Source organism: Lactuca virosa, chromosome 8 (genome assembly GCF_052849685.1).
Source record: "Lactuca virosa cultivar CGN04683 chromosome 8, Lactuca_virosa_CGN04683_v6, whole genome shotgun sequence".
Taxonomy (NCBI): domain Eukaryota; kingdom Viridiplantae; phylum Streptophyta; class Magnoliopsida; order Asterales; family Asteraceae; genus Lactuca; species Lactuca virosa.
In genome coordinates this window covers 344,701,936-344,712,407 of record NC_136433.1, presented here as the reverse complement: position 1 = coordinate 344,712,407, position 10,472 = coordinate 344,701,936, and positions in this window count along the sequence as shown.

Below are 10,472 nucleotides of genomic sequence, written 5' to 3'. Positions count from 1 at the left end.
CAGTCTTTATCAATAATGAGCACATGTTGTAGATGGAGGAGTCTTTGTGGTTTGAGTTGGGTGAGGAGTCTTGACGTACTGATTCTTGAAAGATAGCGCTTTCAGCTTGAGAATCTTCAGAGAGAACGTCAGAGAGAACAAATCTTCTGGATCACTTCAGCAGGTTCAAGATAGCAGCGGACTGATTGAGGAGGCTTCAATACAATCCGTCATATAATCTTCAATTTCAGCTTCACCTAGCTTCTGGGGTTGAAGGATTGAATGTTGAAAGAATAATCTTCATTTCTTGCTCCTTGGAATGAGAATTCTTCGATGCTCACGGATGAAGCCTTCGCTCAGAAATTTTCGACACAATCTCCATGAGTTTCATCTTCACCTGAATTCACTATTCAAGACAAAACAAAACTAAAAGAAAATTTTAGCACACAACATTTTTCGATTTTTCATATTTTCTGAAAAAAAAAACAGAAATAACACTAATTAGAAGAAACTATGAACAAATTTAACAAAAATGAAAATGATATCTAACTTTAAGAGTGATTTGGGATCAAAGTTGTTAGACAATCATTTTCAATTTATCAGTACCTCTCCTTTCATGAATAGATCTGGTCGATCGCCGGTATTGTGGTCCACTTAAGCACGAAAAATTGTGACAAATTTTAGGAATGCTATCAGTGACAGGACATATTTATCCTAAGTTACTAGATAAAAATACTTAAAGATCATTTATCTGACGACGACCAAGGATATTGTTGTCCACCTAAATTGAGCAGCGAGATCTACAGACAATCTAGAATTGTTCAATTTTAAGATGTACTAGAACATGTTTCCCGCTTCCTGACATACCCCAATAATCAAGAACTTCCGAGATACTCCTTACTTTAGGTGAGCAGACTATTATTCATAGAGAGGATAGATTTAGAATGCATATGCCGTACACTCAGGTCGGATCTTTCAATCACGCAGAGAGTGAAACATATGACTGACTAGAATTTCAGAGGGATTGAGAAGTAGAAGGTTGCATATGCTGTGTACCAGGTCGGATTGTTAATCACGCAAAGGAGACAGCATATGGCTAACAGATCGGAAGAATTGCATAGATAGAAGATGCATAGAAATAGAGTTGCATATACTGCAGTCCAGGTCGGATCTTTCGATCACACAGAGGAGGCAACATATGACTAACAGTAGGAGAGAAAGAAAATAATTTCCTACAGACCTACTTTATCGGAATTCCCCAGTCGCCCCGTCAATACCAGAATTAAGGACATGAGTCCATACATCAAGGAAAAGTTAAACCACGGTTCTAGATACAGATTCTTTAATGTGAATGGTGGATTCTCATGTATATCTCCCTGCTCAACCTATCTGAACGTCGTATTATCAGGCTAAATGGATCTATCTAGGTCAAGATTTGTCAAGTCTCTAGATTCCTTAAGTTCATCTGCACCTAGTCAAGTCCATTAAATTTTTCGTGCCTACCAGCGCATCGAACACAGAGCCTAGACAATTTGGCTTTGGTACTTTACACAGACTCACATTGTCTGTTATCACAAGCTGATATCACTTCCCATCACATCACTTCTCAGCGATATTTTTTGATTTTTCTGTTTTTCTAATGTTTTTGGATTTTTGGATTTTTTATTGTTTTTGGATATTTAGGTTTTGAAACATTCTTTGTTTGAGTTTGCTTCGAGCCGGTGGATTTTCTACTCGAAGAGTTTGAAGATCCAGACCTACTCTTTGATGAAATCGACTTTGGCTTAGCTTGCATCGATTTTGGCAAACTGTTTGTGAATTTATTGAAAACCTGTTTGTTCTTTTGAAAACCTGCTATTTTCTTGTTTTGATTTGTTTTCCACTCATCATCTCGAGAGCGAGTTCTGAAGGATTTTCTAATTAAAGATCGTTTCGAGACTCATTCTCTCTTCTTTGTGATAGATAATGCACAAACATTCGATTTAAACAATTTCTGGCAATATGACCAGCAGTACCACAATTGAAACAAATTTGTTTATTATCATTGGATTGGGTACTGCTCTTGTCAGATTTCTGGTTTTTATTATCTTTTCTAGCATTTTCACATTTGCAAGAACAAGCACTAGATTGTGTAGCAAACATGGAAGATGTAGAAACACTTGAATCAAACTTAGCAACTTTATCATAAACAACATCATTATTTTCAATTTTATCATTCTGAAATAACACACCACCAGAAACAAAAACATCAGTTTTAGAGTTTAAAACAGACTCATCACAAAACTCAACACCAAATTTTGACACTAAATTATTCGACTCATACTTTTCAGCTTCTTGCTCCCCCTGAACTACTGACATATCTGCACTTGAGGTAGAAATGTTAGTATCCAAAATTTTATCATTAGACCGTGTTGCTTGTTCAGAAGCTGATTTCCCATAAACCATGAAAGGTTCTCTGTCAATTTCTTCTTGAGATAAAGGAATGACAGTATAGGTATGATTGAATGGAGGAGGGACACTCTCAAAACCTAATCCTACTTTCTTTTGGTTTCCACAAGTAATGTCCTTCCACTGCATCTGTCCCTCTATCATTTTTGCAACTACTTCACTTGACCCATCAAATTTGTTAAAAATAAATTCAGCATTTTCAAGACGATTTTTCAATGTGTCAAGTTCAGCGGTCACAGCAGCAAATTTTCTTTTGAGATGATCATAGTTCTCGCATTTGTTGCTGTAATCCTCTTGCAGTTTCATAAAGTCCTTTGTTTTATTCTCTAATTGTGTTTTTAAAGGCTTTTGATTTTTCCTAAGTGTGTAACCCTCATACTTAAGGTCCTCGTTCTCTCTCTTGATTAATTCAATTTGGTCACGTAAGAATTTAACAGTTTTAATGCAAGATTGAGAGCAACCAAATTCACTGACCTCGGGTTTGGCTGGCTTAGGAGTAGTTTGCACCATGAATGCAAACTGAAGACTCATCATCTCTTCCTCAGGGTCTTTCTCTGCTTCTTCCTCTACACAATCCTTGATTTGAGCAAGATGCGCATTTTCAGGTCCTGAAATATTCAGAGCCTGAATTTGATCTTCCCAATCAAAGGATTGGGCCACCATCGCCAAGTTAGCAGTCTGATTGCTTGAAGAAGATCCCTTGTTGACATAGGTCACCGGCACCATGGTTCGCTCAGAATTCTCTCTTCGATCTGGCTTTGGACATTCCCTTTCAAAATGCCCAGGCTCAGGGCAGTTGTAACATCGCAATTTTCCTTTGTTGAATCCCACTTTCTTGTCGGAATTCACACTCCAATTGTTCTTTCCTGTTTTCTTGGAGAACTGCTTTTCGCTGAAAACCGCCATGGCCATTTGCCATGTAATGTTCATCTCTTCCACATCCTCAGGATGGATCTGATCTAGGTCAGCAAATGAGAGTTGTGAGCGGAGTTCTCCGGCCACAAAAGAGTTGTAGCAATTTACCAAACCAGTGGCGAGGGCCAGATTTTCTTCCTTTTCTTTTAAAGATGAAGCTTGAGGACTGATTCCATGAGATTGAACGGGTGCAGATGTGGATGAACCAACACTAGAACCAACTTTTTGAGGTAAAGTTTGAGGTTGAGGAACTTGAATGTGTTGCATTGAAGGTATAACGTATGAGGTGGGCTGATGAGTCACATAGGATTGAACTTGAGGAACATGAACTTGAGGAGCTTGAGGAGTAGAAAAGCTTGAGAAAGCAGTGTTGTTGGTGGTTTGGATCCCAAGATTTGCTGTGGAGTATGAATTGACATGGTTAATCTCCCTTTGCTTATCATCGAGATCGCAAGCCTTAATGATCGCCATTGTTTCCGCCAAACTCCAACGGTTCAAATCTTTGGTCGTCTTAATCACTGAGACATTCATATCCCAGGATTTTGGCAGAGAGTTCAGCAACTTCTTGTTGATCTCCGATCTTGTAACCATCACACCAACAGAACTCATTTCTGTGGTGAGTGTGATAAACCTTTGCAACTGATTCTCAAGTGTTTCTCCCAAGACATGGTTAAACATGTTAAACTTCTATCGCAGCATGTCTTGGCGACTCTGTTTCATGTCTTCATTTCCTTCATAGACTTCTATCAGTGCTTCCCATAAGGCCTTTGCTGATGTATATTCACGGAAACCTTGAGCAATTTACGGAGATAATGCCATGGTAAGTGTAGTAAGAGCTTTTTGTTGTTCCTCGACTCTCTCGAAATCATCATCGGTGTAGTTCTCAACTTGCTTATCAATTATGGTTCCATCTTCCAATGTGGTTGTGATGCGGATTGGACCTCTAAGAATACTTCCCCATATCTTGAAATCCTTCATTTTGATGTACTTTTCGATCCGATATTTCCATTCTGGAAATCCTTCCGCAGATAACAGTCGGGGAATTCGAGAAGTGGTTCCCATAATCGCATCCAATTCATGATGAGCTCACATGCTTTGAGATTCCATTTTTTTTGTTTTTGATTTTTTTTTTGTTGTTTTTGATTTTTTTTTTAAATTTTTAATAAAAATTAATTTGAAAAACAAACAAAGAGATCAAGGAATGAAGGTTTTTGGTTGAGTGGTGATGACCGAAAACGAGGAATTCGGTTGAAAGGAGACAATGAATAAAAGGGATTTTCGGTTTAAGATGATAAGGGGAGTTTTCGGTTTAAGAGAAGAAAATTAGGTTTTCGGTTTCCGAAGAATAAGGGGTTTTCGGTTTATGAATGGTGTTCGGTTTCTGAAGGTTGAGAGGTTTTCGGTTTATGAATGGTGTTCGGTTTCTAAAGGTTGAGAGGTTTTCGGTTGAAGAACAATTTTCGGTCTTTGAAGATTCAAGAGATTTCGGTTGAAGAACAGTTTTCGGTTTCTGAAGATTCAAGAGATTTCGGTTGAAGAACAATTTTCGGTTTCTGAAGATTCAAGAGATTTTGGATTTTCGGTTTCTGAAGATTGAACCGAAAACTAACAGTTTTCAATGAAAAACTTAGATTTTCGATCCGATTTAGATTTCCACACACTGAAACCTCAAACACAGCTTTCAAACAGCTTAGATCTGGACATAAATCGATTGAAGATATGTTTTCGGTTGATGAAGATCAAACCGAAAACAATAAGATTTCAACTGAAAACTTGAAATCCAAGCAGATCTCAATCCACACGATGCAAATTGTGATCTGATCTTCAAAACTCGAGCAAAAACAGGCTTCTAGAGACCGACAACGTGAAGAACACAACTGTGAAGCAGAAACTGAATAATAAGCTTGATTGACACCGGTTTGAGCTCTGATACCAATTGTAAGGTCCTCATTGATGGAAGGATCTTCAGCAATGATCAATCAAGCATAAGAAAACAAAGAAGAAATGGAGTAGAAGATGGAATAAAACTGAGCTTGCATACAATTCACACTTGAAAATGTCGGATACAACTCAGGGACCGAAAACTAGCAAATTACAACTTCTGATCAACTCTTTCTACTGACAACCTGACAGCCTATATATACCCATGAGGACCGAAAACAGGTTTCGGTCAGCAAACCGAAAGCCTGTTTTCGATCACTTCCAACCGAGAACAATGACCTAGACCGAAAACATCAAACACACACAATAGACTCCAAAATACAACGACAAATGCCCTAACTCATCTATACATGTAATGCCTAGCCCAAACCATATATATTGGCCCTTCAACGGTAAGCACGAAGCTTAGTGAGTTCCCTAAAATACCAAATTCACAAATAATAAGCCACTCGAGGCTATAAGTCGGCATGGACCCTCTAGTCTCATGCGTCTCGGTGAGCACCCTCCGGTCTCATGGCTCAGTATGGACCCTCCGGTCCTGTGTCTCAGTGGGACCCTGCGGCCCCGTAGCTCGGGTGGACTCTCTAGTCTTAACTCGGGTGGACCCTCCACTTCTACTCAGTAACTCATAATAATATGCAATATAAATTACATAAAAATAATGCAAGATATCACAGTACTTAAATAACACATAATACCCCCCGGTCACACTACTCAGATTACCACTCTAGGTATGTATAGTGAGAAGACTCACCTCGTAAGAATCAGATAACCTCGAACTCGTATCACCAGTCTAGCCTCCACCTAACACACACAATAATTATTCCTAATTAATAACGGCTCTCACAAAGCTAGACTAACCCTTCCATATACTCACAGAAGGGTAAAAGACCATTTTACCCCTCCATAGGCTTAATAGTCCACATGTTGACCAAACCCTAAAAGTCAACCAAAAGTCAACGGCAGGGAGTACGCTGCGCGTACCAGCTCTCTATGTTGGGCGTACTCGGCTGCCATGCAGATATCGGGGATGCTCGACCCCTATGCCGCGCGTACTGGGATTACGCCCAGCGTAAGTCCCAGTTTCAATCTTCTCACAGATTTGGTCTTAATCAGTTAAGACCTTGGCTCATATCACAGATCTGGACTCCTTAATATCTCTTAATCCATAAAGTCAATGACTTTAAGCCTTTGCATGGCTGATTTGGTCACAAACACTCAAAACACTCATCCCCTTTCCTCATAAAGCTCATATCTCATGCATGGCTTGTTCCTAACGATCAAGATTGGATTTTTATGACATTACACCACAAAATACACTAAAAGGGGATGGGTCACGACCTCTGGGGCTCATTAACTCATAAAGTCTCCATCTCTTGGGACAAAACCCTAAAATACTCCATATAAATGCACAAATCAAAAGAGTGAGAAAGCTTGAAGCTTTATACCTCTAAGTGAAGCTTTCCACACTGCTATGCTCAGATCCAAGGGCCTAGACTCTCACTCCTTCTTCTCCAAGGCTTCTTCTCCACTTCAAGATCACAAGAATACACTCACAAGCTATAAGAACGATTAATTAGGGTTAGGAGGGTTTGGTATCTGGGAATGGTGGCCAGGAATGAGGCCATCATGTCCTTTAAATAGGGGACTCACCAACAATTAAGGTTTCATTCTGGGCCTAGTACGCCCAAAGTACCCACTGGTACACCCAATGTACTAGGTGGCCTCCGCGTCACATGCACGCATACGAGTGCGCTGAGCGTACACTCTAGTACGCCCCGCGTACTCGTTTACCACCTTTTCTCTAATAAGGGTTAAAATGGACAAGAGCTTAAAAGATCAAGGTGTACAAGATTCACCTGGATTGTGATGTTACAATGCGTCATGACTTAAACCCTCATTGGTCATGTCGTGAATGCAAAAGGACAAGATAATTGTGGGATCCTCCATCGTCACGTCGTGACACTCACCAGCGTGACCACAATCTGAAACATAATCCTAATAGTTTGAGTCCTTAATCCATTAAGCCATCAACTCCAAATTTCCAGAAGGTTTTCCCCAACCCAAAGGACCATAAAAATGATATATTTTTAGTCATGCATGTCCAATGCATGACTTAAACACTCAAAAGGTCAAAACAAAGGAAAATGAGGCCAAGACTCAAGCTTGGAGTCCAATGCACTACCAAACTTCAGATCTGAGACTAATATATAACAAATGATCCTAAATATCTATAACATGGAGAAAAGTGGGTAAAAATAGATCTAGCATGCTTAAATAAGAAAGGCAAGAACTTGAGGACTTACAAAGGTCTAGAAGTAATAAAAAATGGCGAAGAGGAGACTTGTTTGCCAAAACAATACACCAAAGGAACCTTCTTCTTCATCGAACAGCTAAAACAACCCAAAATGAGCCCCAAAACCACCATGATGAACTAGGGTTAGAATTTTTGAGGTTGAAAGAGGTGGAAGCTGAGAAATGAACCCTAAAATCGAGTTTAGGGTGCTTAAATACGAAGCAAACCCTAAACGATCAAGGGATTGGGCTACAACCCTTTTCATGTCATGACCAGCTATGTGTCACGTCCTGACCACAACTCCAGATACACATGCTCATTTGGCTTGTCGCATTGTGAACTCCTTATGGTCACATCGTGACCCATGGTTTTTCCTAAAGACCATGCCTTTGACTCCTTAATGCCACACGCTGATCCATTCTAGAAAACAGGTGTTACACTATTTTTATGTCTTATTCTTAAAGAGATTATGTTTGGTCCTATGACATTTACCTAGGGATGAGATTGAGATAAAATAATTAGTTTTTCTTAAGTTAAACACCTTATATGATATGCACTACACTACGAGGAGTTATTATGCCTTATAAGACTTACGTTATATGAGTGCTTAAAAATGATTTTGGTACCCAAATGAGAACTTATGAGGAAAATGTGCTATATGACATGATGAAGATGCATATGGTTAGACACATGATAGTTATACATGCCTTGTAAGAAAGAGTTTGGCTAAGAAATAAATGGTCACAAGATACACCGAAGCTTTTGTGTGCATGGTAATTTGATGTTGGACACACAAAAATTTTCATGGAGTGATGAATTAGAATTTCTTGTGGCATTATACTTCAAAAAGAAAAAAAAGACTTACATAAATATCATGTTTCATATGGGCATGTTCAAATTGAATTTATACGGTTTTGAGACACATGTATATCATTCATGTTGTTTCTTTTAATTTAGCTTGTATTGTTGGAGGGGTTTTGCTCCATGGTTGCTTTCTATGGATATATACAAGCTACTATTGTATGGTCCAAGGCTACTTTTTCAAGGTCTCATCGGTGATGACAATGATGATCCATTAAAACTCTAGAAAGAGGTTTAGGCTTGTATCATCAATTAATGGTGATACTCTCTTTTTGTCTTGGACTCCTTTACATTGGTTCACCTGAAAGAATTGGAGGTATTCTTAAGGAAGCCTATAAGTATATTCTAATGATAAAGTCAATAATGGTTCGAGAGTGATGAAAATGAAATAACATAATCATGTCTTTTGAAGAACATACCTCTTATGGAATGCTTATAGTGGTAATCATAGTTAAAATGTATGAGAGGTTTGTATATTCGTAAATGTTGAAGGGGGGAGACAGATTCTTTGATTACCTTGTCTTTTAGTATTGGTAGTGCAATGTAGCATAGCCAGAGTCAACTCCTGGAAAGGCCATGAAGTCAAGAGTGATATAGAGTCGGGACTTTGAATTGACATTGAGAAACATCATTAGACTCTTGATTTAGTCATGGGAAGTGATTCATACACAACAATTTTTCCCATACACAACAATTTTTGTTTTATAGAGTTGTACAATACAACATTTTAAAACATAAATTGTTGTGTATGGAGAAAATTTAGTTGGGGTGCAAAGTTATCCATGTATGACTTTGTAATGGTTTGACTCATGTAGACCCACTTGCATGTGGTAGTGTAGCCTTGTGACATGAGAGAGAGAGAGAGAGACATGTAAACACCTCTATATATAGTGGGTTTCATACCACTTGTAGAGGTGTTCTTGAGAGGTGTGGTTCATAGTGACTAGTGAGTGAGATATTTATGAAGTTCTAGTCTAGTACCCTTTTTGTACTCATTTACTATGATCGAATACATCTTTTAGCACACAAATCATTGTGTTCTTTGTGTTCTTTAATTCCGCATGCCAAATCAAATGCTCATAATTCACATCAATTCGTATCAGAGCGGGTATTCGAAGATCAAAGTGACTTTTTGAAGAAACGGTTCTCGATTTGGCTACATTCAACATAATTGGAACGTTTATGGTGAGTCACTCGATGATCTCTCTAAATCTCTTTTATTCGTGCTTGCGTTCTTAAATTTTTTGATCATTTTGACTCATTGGATCAATTTTTTTTTTGAAAAAACCATTTGTTATGATCCAATAATTTTTTCATTGATCAAGCCCGATCCAATCCTATTCTTTTGTTCGATTCGATTCTATATTTGCAATTGTTCGTTTGATTCAAGATCTAGCCCAAAATCATATTAAATTCACTACTATTCATGTTTGTTTTTTAATGTCCAAAATACGTTTGGTTAAGATCCGATATTGTTCATCTATTTATTTGTTTTAAGCCTAATATTCATTTTGATCCATTTAAGAATCTGTTACTGTTCATAAGAATTGAGCCCAAACTTTATTTCGATATGATATCATATTTTCATCCAACTTCATATTTTCTTTTGAAAGTCATCGAACTCGGTTGTACATTCTGCAGTGCATCTCTCGAATATTAATCTTAGGGTTCTCAAATTTCGTTTTTTATTCAATGATCTTGTTATTCGATTAAAGTTTGTTCTTGAATCTAGACTTGTGAATAGGTTGTATATGCTTTGTGCTATTACCAAGCCGATGATTAACAAGGAATTGGCAATCAATGTTTGGATTTTGAATAAATTGACCTAGAACACTTGAATATGATGAAGAACAGTTGATTCAACACTTTTTGATCTAAAATTTGGTATTAGAATCATCAATTTCATGTTTCTTGATCTTTGACTTCAAAAAGTCAAACCCAGAAAAAATCAAAATCGATTTTTATGTGTTGATTCTATGAATTGGAGGCTGAAATTGGTTAATACAAGTTGTATTTGGGCTACGGATGTCGA